The following is a 10,444-nucleotide window of genomic DNA, read 5'->3' as shown; positions in this document are numbered from 1 at the left end:
TTAACAGGCTCATCTTCGATTACCTTATTCTTAGAGACAGTATGAGTATATTTGATTAGTGGTTGTCTTCTCAGCTTCTTTGTACATGTGAGTAACTTGTGGTAATAGTACAGTTCTGAGTGTTCAAAACACACTACGTTTAGTTGACTACTAATTTCACTTATAGGACCTCTGCTGCTGTGTCAGTTCCACATGTGCAATTATGTACTTACTTCATCGAAATGTATTTATGCTGAGCTATAAATAATGTTTCACGTTTGCCGTTATGTTACTCAATTATGTTGCTAGTGTATGTACTTATTTAACACTCACTGTATTAACATTTAACGCATGGGATAGCATATTTATTTCATTTATAGTGTATTGCAGCTGATCAGTATGCTCACATGTCAATCCATTTCCACTCGATCGGACGCTGAAACCTCAGGTAGTCTCTCTCGACCTACCACTAAAGTGCATTAAGTAATTATGGACGAGCGTAATGCTAAATTCCTTAAACCCATGGGACACCATGAGCTGCTCTGCCTCTTCTAACATAAGGGTACCTACGGTCGCATTCACGCCTCCAACTCATCACCTCAATACGTGTAGGTGTGTTCTGTCACACACTACACCAAATAACGGCCAGCTCCAACCTTCTAAATACTTCAAGGACGTGTCCCTCACGTCTCAACCACAAACAGTGTTCAATTCTGTTACACTGTCATTCCTTGCTATACAAGGTAAGTTCATTTTTACAACTTATCTGCATATTTTTCATAACACTAAGCTATCTCTTTTACTATTAATTAGTTAGCTCTACAGCAAACAGTAGGTTTCACTGCTACTTCAGATCCTGCTTGTACACGAATTTGTATATCTTTTTAAATTATTGTTGGTGGACCATTTCCAATAAAACAACAATTTTGTACTTACAATATTACCAGGGTTCTATACATACTTGTTTCACAAATACAATTGTATCTTAATTACGTCATACTTCTCAATTGTTTATGTCACTGTTAGGTTTGTCACATTAGGTATTTCCTTCACTAATCGGTGGATAGAATGGTTACAGAACTCATGGCTTGATAGCCATGACAGAAAATTCTTGTATTGCAAAGAAGGAGTCGAAACTTTGGTGGATAGGAAAGATGAAGAATGAGTGAGACCTGAAAAGGAAAGAAGATCTCACACAGCTGGGACTGCACAGCTGCCACACTGTGTAGTGGTTACAGAACAACCTCCTCCCTACAGAATTAATTAGCTTAATGCTGGCTTGATAGTCATACCGGAAGATTTCAGTATTAGAGAGCAAGAGCCGAAATTTTGATGGATAGGAAAGATGAAGAATGAGTGAGACCTGAAAAGGAAAGAAGATCTCATACAGCTGGGACTGCACAGCTGCCACACTGTGTAGAGGTTACAGAACAACCTCCTCCCTACAGAATTCATTCACTACCTTTGAAATTCTTTAGGTCGATTACGTTCCTGAGACCTAATATCTTTTTACTATTAGGGTACTCTAGCCTATAAGCATTGGCATGTGGTTTTCCTATAATCCTGAAAGGTCCTTGGTATTCGAACATGAATTTCTTTGTTTCTTCTTCTTCTTCTGTGTTTAGCTTACTTTTACTAAAATTAACACCTTCGTCCCAATATCTCCTATTTTTCGGAACTCGTATAGGCAGCTCCCAAGTTTCATCATTAGTTACTATATGTTTATCAATAAAAGGTACCGTAATTACTCCGGTTATCGGCAAGACCAATTTTAACTGGCTTCTTTCAAAGTCAACAACACTCTGATATTTTGACAAGAAATCTATGCCAATTAAAACCTCAGTACTGAGATTGTTTACAATTAAGCATGGATGATCAATTAAATTACCATTAATATCAAAGGGCAGCAAAGTTTCTTGCTTTACCGTTTTTGACACCAAGCCAGTAGCACCAATTATTCTTAGTCCTGATACCCTCATTACTGTAAGCTTGTCTTTACCTGGTAATGCATCAAAGAAGGACTGAGATATCGCACTCACCTCACTTCCACTGTCTAAGAGACAACGTACATTGACACCCATCATATTCACTATTATTATAGGGTGACTTATTCTAGTTTGTACAGGTGGTTCCTCAAACTCATCCTATAGTTCCTTTTGGATTTGTGTCCAACTAAAGTGATCGACATCTGTCTTCATTACATTTAGGTCAAAGTGTGTAGTGGTTTCCTGAATTACATTTTCAGCTGCTTTTTCCAGTCGGTCTATTAATTTCAAATCGAAACACCGCACGACTTCATTACATTTAGTTCGCTGAACATGACCCAAATTACTGTAGTCTGAGGGATTCTGCGCCTCCAGACCGGGCATAATACTAGTTACAGCTGAACCACTTTCACTATTATCGTAGGGTTCCTTCTCAAGTGACAACTGGTCACAACTACTGGGTTCATCGACCCCCAACAGGCTACCCTCTACATTCTCACTTACCTCCTGTCCTAAGTCTATTAGTACAGTATCAACATCCTGCACAGGCACTTTAGATAAGAGCACATCATCCTCATCATAAATGTAAGCATGAATTTCTTCTGCTTCTACACCTGACAATTCAATATTTTGTAGCTCTTCCCTACCGTTACACTGCTGCGCCTTCTCTTTCACTTTCGACTTAGAAAGCGTCTCTAACACGGTATCTATCAAATACTGTGAGTGATCTAATATTTCTGCTGTATCCTTAGATGCTACCGACCCCTCATAGACGGGAACTACTTTTCCTGCCTCGGCCTACTACTCTTTCCTTTACTTCCATTATAGGTAACCTTCAGAGCATTGCTTTCCGAACTGTTGTTTACCTGCATAATTTTGTTCTGAACAAAATTACTAGCATTTGGATGCCATTGTTGGTTCTGATAATTATTTCTCCAATTCCTACCTCTCTTAGGATGCCGAACACCTACTGTTCAAATGTTTACATTGGCATTTTGCTCGTTCTTAAAATTACTACTGGTGTTATTAGCATTTCTGTTATTACGTGCTTGCTCCTCATTGGCAGCAACACGCTCTACACGTTCCAAATACTCAATGAAACGATCAAGATTGTCTCTAGGGGCAGATATAATTCTAGATTGCCAATACCATGGCAGTTTGGCTTCAAGACCTAGTATTATCATTTCAGGCTTCAGCTTTTCGGCCAAATGTGACAAACGTGAGATCCATGACCTAGCAAACTCTTTAATAGATTCCTTGCCTGCATTGAAGCGTTTTCCACTCCATAATTCTCTCAACACTTCATTTTCCTTATTACTAGACCGATACTCATTCATGAAAGCTGTTTTAAATTCCGCTAATGTTTTACACTTCAACATAACATCAGCTGATCAACGCATTGCGTCACCTGCTAAATGGCTTCTACTAAATGAGATTTTCTCTCGTTCAGATCAAGTTGGTGGAATCACATCTTCAAAATCGTTCCAGAAATCTAACGGGTGGATATTTTTGTCTGGATCGAACTGCATGAACTGCCGACACCCGATAAAAGCGGCGTTTGCAGCTACAACTTGTTGCATACTACCATTAGCAGAAGTTACTGAAGCTACTTTACTCTCAATGTTAGTACTAATATTTTCTACTCTCATTTCAACATTTTCTACTCTTTGCACAATATGAGTAGTATCAGTTTTGATTGCATCTACTTCTGCCTGACACATGTTTACTTTTTTATTAACATCTTTAAACCTATCAGAGCACAGTTCAGATTCCGCCTCGATCTTTTCTGTTAACTTGTGCTCCGCTTCGCATCTTCCATTTGGAAGTCTTTGCGAACCTCAGCAACTTCGGAATTTACTGTTTTATACATTTCAGAAAATTGTTGAGCAACCTTTTTCTTAATATCCTCATGATTGTAATCAATTTTATAATTCAAACTGTCCAGATCCTCTTTCAACTTAGTGCAACCAGCCTTGAAGGTATTGTCCATTACCTCCAATCGTTTATTAAAATTAATTTTGCTGTCCACAATCCTGCTATTTACCTCCATTATATCAGATTTTAATTTAGCTGTCATTTTATCATTACTGGCTGACAATTTTGCATTACTGCTTCTGACCTCAGTTATTTCAGACTTTAATTCGGCGTTACTGGTAGCTATTGCTTGTAATACAGCATTTAAATCAATAGCTCCAGTATCTTTGGGTTGCTGACTTACTGGTTTCTTATCACACTCAGGTGACGAAAATCTAGCTCCATCACCAGAATCATCAACACTAAATGAAACTTCTGATTGATCAGTCATATCTAAGTTCTCCTTTTTAAACTCTACCATCTCTGATGACTGTTTCATTCTTAATTCATCAGAGAAACTATCATCCAATAACTTAACAATTTCAGATTTCTGCTTTACTACAGGGGTCTCTATTATTGAATCATTGCCCCTTTTCACACTACTGTCAGGAGACAATACTTCATATTTCACTTTAACGTTACTATTTTCATGCATATTTACACTTGAACCATTGTCTGGATTTACGGTTCCCTCAACAGACATAGGTTCTGATTTAAGTTTAACCTCAGTTTTTCTGGCGGTTCCATCGCCGACAGTCTTTTAGTGCAGGTTAGTAAAATTTTTAACAGCGTTTCACTTATCTCGTTATGCATGACGTATTAGGATTACTGATGCGACATGGCATGTTGGACTGCAGTCTGCACTTCGACGGCTACTGTGTGGTCCACAACTGCAGGCACGGCTCCGGTTGCTCCGGCGGAGGACTGCAGTGAGGCGAAACTGGCTTCTCGCGATTCCGGCAGCGCTGCTAGACTCAGTGCCAGCTCCATCAATCCAGATGCGTTGTTAATCCATTGCGTCGTCCACATGCACACATAACAATATCACTATTCTATTACTCAGTTGAGTGTCGCATTTCACTCCCGAATCCGAATATTTAAAAATCACTTTCACTTTTACTCAGTTTCTTTTCCCAGCCGATGCACCATATGTGGGGTGGTGGGTGATGTTATTGTTAATAAAATGTTTTGTTTTTCCCGGCCGATGCACCATATGTGGGGCGGTGGGTGGAATTAATTGTTATTAAAATGTGTAATGTAATGCAGAAAAGATGCTTTTCCTGGGCGATTAGCAACATATGTGGGGCGGCGGGTGGAATAAATTGTTAATAAAATGTTCCTATTATTTATTTAATGCTGTTGTTTGCCGTTCTCAACACTGGCTCTCTAACTACAATATTGGCAACGACAAAGTGATTAGCAAAACGTGAAGCCTGTAATTAAAATTCCTAGTGCCCACTTCATCTGAGAAATACATTTATAGTTACAGCTTGTAGCTCTGAGGAATTAGGAGATTGTCTGGGATTCATAATGAAAAACCTTTATCTCTAAAATGTTCACTATATTCTGAAAGTCTCAGACCAAAAGAATGCACACAATCCAACTACCAGAGCAGTTCAGAGTCTAATGCGCTGATGCAACTATAACTGTTCAAATTAAATGTTTAAGTGAATGCTCGCCATAATTTGATGATAATGTTCATCAAACGCCACGCTAAATAATGGTAGAATGTCTGTCCCGCGGCGGCACGTGAAAATACAACATTCGCAAACTGAAGATATATTATTAAAGTCATTCCAGAATTAACACTTCACTCGAAAACGATTTCATGGTTACGCGTATCCCTAGTAACTTATTACGGCATCCGAGGCTGTTTATAGTAATGATACCGACGCGACGTGACTCCCGACACAGATGGTGCGCTTATCAGCATCTGGAGAAAACTGGGGCCTTTCTTTCCCGTGCAGCGTTCTTATATATAAAGCCGCGGTGCAGACGGCTAAGGGAACGCCTGATCAAATCCGCTCTCCCGACTAGCCGCTGGGCTATTAATGCACCACTTTAAGTTATCGAATAAATCATTGCTTCCTTTGCTGATGGCTGATGAAGCTCTCAATTTAAATGTGCAATCAGGACACAGGTAAGTAATTACAATAAAAGTTAGACCTGGCTAAGTCAAATATTTCGGGCGAGAGAATTAATGTCATTACACTACACGCAGTAGACGAGCTCTGAACTTGCCCTTTGGAGATACACTATTGCTATAGTTTTATAGTTATTCAGTTGAAACATCTCACATCTTTATGATTATAGCGGATCTCCCTTCTACTTAAATTTAAACATCCTAGCCTTATTTATTCGTCTACTTAATCTATCTTGCTTCCTTAATTTCTAAGACAAAAACCAGAAAATCATGAATTTCAACTAAAATTTTAATTTGTGAGATCCAGAATACTGTTTCTACTAAATTATTATGCGAAAGGAATCTAAATATAAATTATTAAGTTTCTAGCTCTTGTCTGTTGCGCCAATGATTTTTACAGAAAACCGTCCAAATTTCGAAAATGGTTAAAGTTATTGAACTGATATTCAACACATATTGATTTAGTATTATTCCTATATGCTAGAAACGTTTCACGTTATTTACTTGATTTTTTAAGTATTGAGGAACATTTATGACGTCACAGCTAGTCACAGCGGGCTGGCTGGCACACAATGGAAAGACTGATGTTAATTTTATAGGGCGTGAGTAGGCTGCTTCACTACAACACCCTGTAGACAGTGATGCACCACTGGTGTCCTTGCGAGTTCTTAGCAAGTTGCTATGTGTGGATTCAAATTGTCCTTGTCTCGAATCCGTGGGTACAAAGTTCCTTTAAGCACTAGTGGTATATTTACATAATGTGTTCAAAACCTGCTGTAAGTATTTTTTGAAAATGAGGAGGGCTCATGAAGGTGACTTTTGCATCCCCCATAATTTCTAAGCCGAGATTCATTAAGTCTTATTTTATTCGACTCTCCCCTCTGAGGCTTGTGGGAAATGAAATCTTATGTAGAAAGGATGCTCTTTCAAACAAAGAGTGCGTCTGTTTAAGACTAGAAACTGAGATGTTGAATGATTTTGTGCTCCTTCTGTCAACCTTTGGACAAAGCTAGGCCCATGGCTCCTCACGTGCTCTAGTGGTGTAAGAAATTTGGTTGTGACTTATGTCTACAATGTTTGTATGTTTTAGAAGCATCTTTGTGAAATTATTCTGTTTAAGGTTGGGAAGGATATAGTGATGTCATGCACAGTGCGTGGCTGTAGGTTGCGTAAGTTCTCCTGAACAATCATTCAAAAAACTTTCCCTTTTAAGGCATTTTAAATGGCTGAACGCCTTGCCTTTTCGTTATATTAACAAAGACAAAAAGTGACTTCATTTGAACATATTGCGGTACATCTTGCTGGGGTACAGGACTGAGATGTCCAAAGTTCATCCTAGTACAAACGCTTTTGAAAATCGCAACACTTTATTTCAGCTGGCGGTCTCTGGTGCCATGATTCCAGGTGAGCCAAGTAGCGAGAGGAGGCTAATACAGATATGAAAGGCGTTTGACTGCTGAGGTTTCGTTTCTCTAGAGCGCTACGACCTTGAAAAGTTGTGTTGTTTTATGTGGCATTCGGTAACTTGTTACATGATAGCCTGTAGGTCGTCTTTTTCATCGTTACAGATGCGTTCTTTTTATCTTGGACTGATAAGATTTTTTTGGGGATAAACATTATTACATGTGTGATTCCTGATGTTGAACGGCTTTATTAGCAAATAGACTTCAGCAGCCAGATTTCTAAAATTCCGTCCCGTAAATCACATACATCAGAAGAAGTAAAGCGTCAGCTTCACTATAATATGATAACAAGCAGCACCCACATTACTTACTCTACTAATTCCTAAGAGGTGGAGAATGAGTCAGTGCGATTAAAAATTCTGGTTCGCTAAGAACGAACGAAGATTAGAAATTTGGTAGCATCAAATGGAAACAGTCGAATTTCGTTTCTGAAAGTAGTTCAAAGTGAGCTCAAACCACCTTGTAAAAAGATAGTGCATGAAATACCATCCTATACTTTGTGTTATTCCGATCAGTCTCTGTTGCTAATGTCACGCTGAGTTTTCACTTAACTGATGGCTTTGAAAAACAGAACTAAATTTTACTAGCGAGGATTTTATTTCAAGACGAGTGTATAAATTTCAGATCTGTGTAAAGCGTGAGTGTCTGTATCAGATAGTGAAAACTGTTTTTCTCCTGTTAATTTCCATTTAGTTTTCTTCTTTGTATACCTATTCAGCTCTCATAAGTTTATCACGTAGTATTTATTCCTTAATGTACTGAATACTTGTACCTAAAACGTTCAACATAAATAATTGGTTATCTTTGGAGGCTTTCTTACAAAAATCGCATAGCTCCAAATTCCATAATTTTCGGAACGGGCTATGTAGGTGGTGTACTAAGAAGCTGTTTCGCATTACTCCCGCAGGACGTAACACAAAACCTAAGAAATAGCAACAATAAGATCTATGGAAAACATTACACAGCCCGCAGCTCGTGGTCGTGCGGTAGCGTTCTCGCTTCCCATGCCCGGGTTCCCGTGTTCGATTCCCGGCGGGGTCAGGGATTTTCTCTGCCTCGTGATGGCTGGGTGTTGTGTGATGTCCTTAGGTTAGTTAGGTTTAAGTAGTTCTAAGTTCTAGGGGACTGATGACCATAGATGTTAAGTCCCATAGTGCTCAGAGCCATTTGAACCATTTCTGAAAACATTACTATTCAGGGCTTTACGCCAAGTTTGTTATTGAACTGAAATTCTTAAGATGCCTGTGAAATGCGTGTACAAATTCACAGCATTTTACTTTTCAGCGGAATCTATCTGTACAACCAATGTGACGATAACCAATGTCTCCAGAACGTCTACGGGCAGCCTTACACCGCCATGAAATCACACAACCAGGACAAGCAACAAATGCTGCGATCAAAAATACCATTATGCTCATCCGAATGCTCACTTCTGAGATAATTATACTCTAGGATTTGTGCAACAGGTATTCCTAATGCAGAGATACTTCATAAGTGTGTCTTGTACTCGTAAACCACAAGGTATTATTTAAGAAAGGGCGTAAATCCATTATCCAAGGACTGTATACGTGCATAAATGTAACCGAAGGACATTCTGAACACTTGTAACGGCGTCACCAGTTGCCTGATTTTCGGAGCAAAGCTTATGTGGGCCTTTTTCATTGTGTGATGTAAGGATTTCCCTAAGCAGTAACAGCTCTTTCATTAAATACACCGAAACGAGATTTTGTGGGCATTTTCTTTACACGGGTTATTTTGTTCAACCGAGATGTTAAAGGATAAAAGTATTTAGTTTGGGATGGAGCAGGGCACACTTTCCCGTGGCACTCAAAAGCTCTCGAAAAGACGAATACAGCGAATACAGCGATACAACTGTTTTTTTTTAATTTTTTCAAAGGTTTCCAAGAAATATGCTAAAATTGATAGGAAACGTGACCGTCATACTTCGTTGCAGTGTCACCGTAAATCATGATATGTGTGGTAGAAATATAGCGTGTTAATATTTAAGGCATGGGTGGGGAAACTAGTAAAACTGATTAAGATGTGTTTATTTCCTCTTCTTTAATATACAGCATTATTCAGCTGACCTTACCAATGGGTTTTATGCAACCGGCAACGCCTTCATATAACACCCGAAATGTTTTCATATTCTCTCGCTCGCTACATGCAAACTCCTAGTCTCACAGAAAGAAGCCATTATTCAAGAAAAACTTACAAAAGTGACCTTCAAACGCGTTTTTCTTGAATAACTCGAAAGCTGTGGCTTCCAGCAAAGAAGTACCGTAGTACAAAAACTTCATCAAATTTCTTATAAGAAGAGCCTCTTCGTCTTTCCTGTAGAACTAATGTGACGATATAGCGAGTTTAAGAGTGTGAAAATCTCACACGTGATTCTTGAAGGCGTTGCGTAAGACGTATCAGTAGCTGAATCACCTTGCGTATTATGTATGAAGACTGCCTGTTGACAACATTGTAGCAGCTTCCAGAGACGGTGTATTGAAGGCATCCGAGTTATTAGAAATTAACAGGAAACCACGGCCACAGTGGGGAACAAAATAAGCCACCATTAGTGCAATCGATTGCCGAGTCCAGTTTTATTCGCCTCATTATCTTCCTCAGCTTGTTATTTCACTGCCACAGCCTTTGTTTGTGAACTCAGTTTTTCTTTTCGCTCGTTGTTCCCGTCTCTCTCACCTCACCCTTATTTAGTTTCCATTTGTACGCTTCCATAATTCTTTTTTAAGCGATTCTAATAAGAACGAGTTGTGCACCGTAGCAGTGCAGCGCTGGCTGGTGTATTTTCTGCAACTCCTATTGGATACTGAACAGAATTCCTAGAGGAATACATCTGCGCTACTGCAGCACCAGGAGCAGTGTGTTTTAGCGCACTACATTTTCAATGTAGCAGAAAGCGCAGCTTTATATATGCACATTACATCCCTGTTCTCCCTCACCTTGCAGATATATTGTACATCTAATGATACACAGACCATAGCGGCTTGTATAAGCGCAATGTTTTG

This window comes from Schistocerca serialis, chromosome 7 (assembly GCF_023864345.2).
Source record: "Schistocerca serialis cubense isolate TAMUIC-IGC-003099 chromosome 7, iqSchSeri2.2, whole genome shotgun sequence".
In the NCBI taxonomy this organism is placed as follows: Eukaryota; Metazoa; Arthropoda; class Insecta; order Orthoptera; family Acrididae; genus Schistocerca; species Schistocerca serialis.
Note: the sequence above shows the minus strand (reverse complement) of the source record.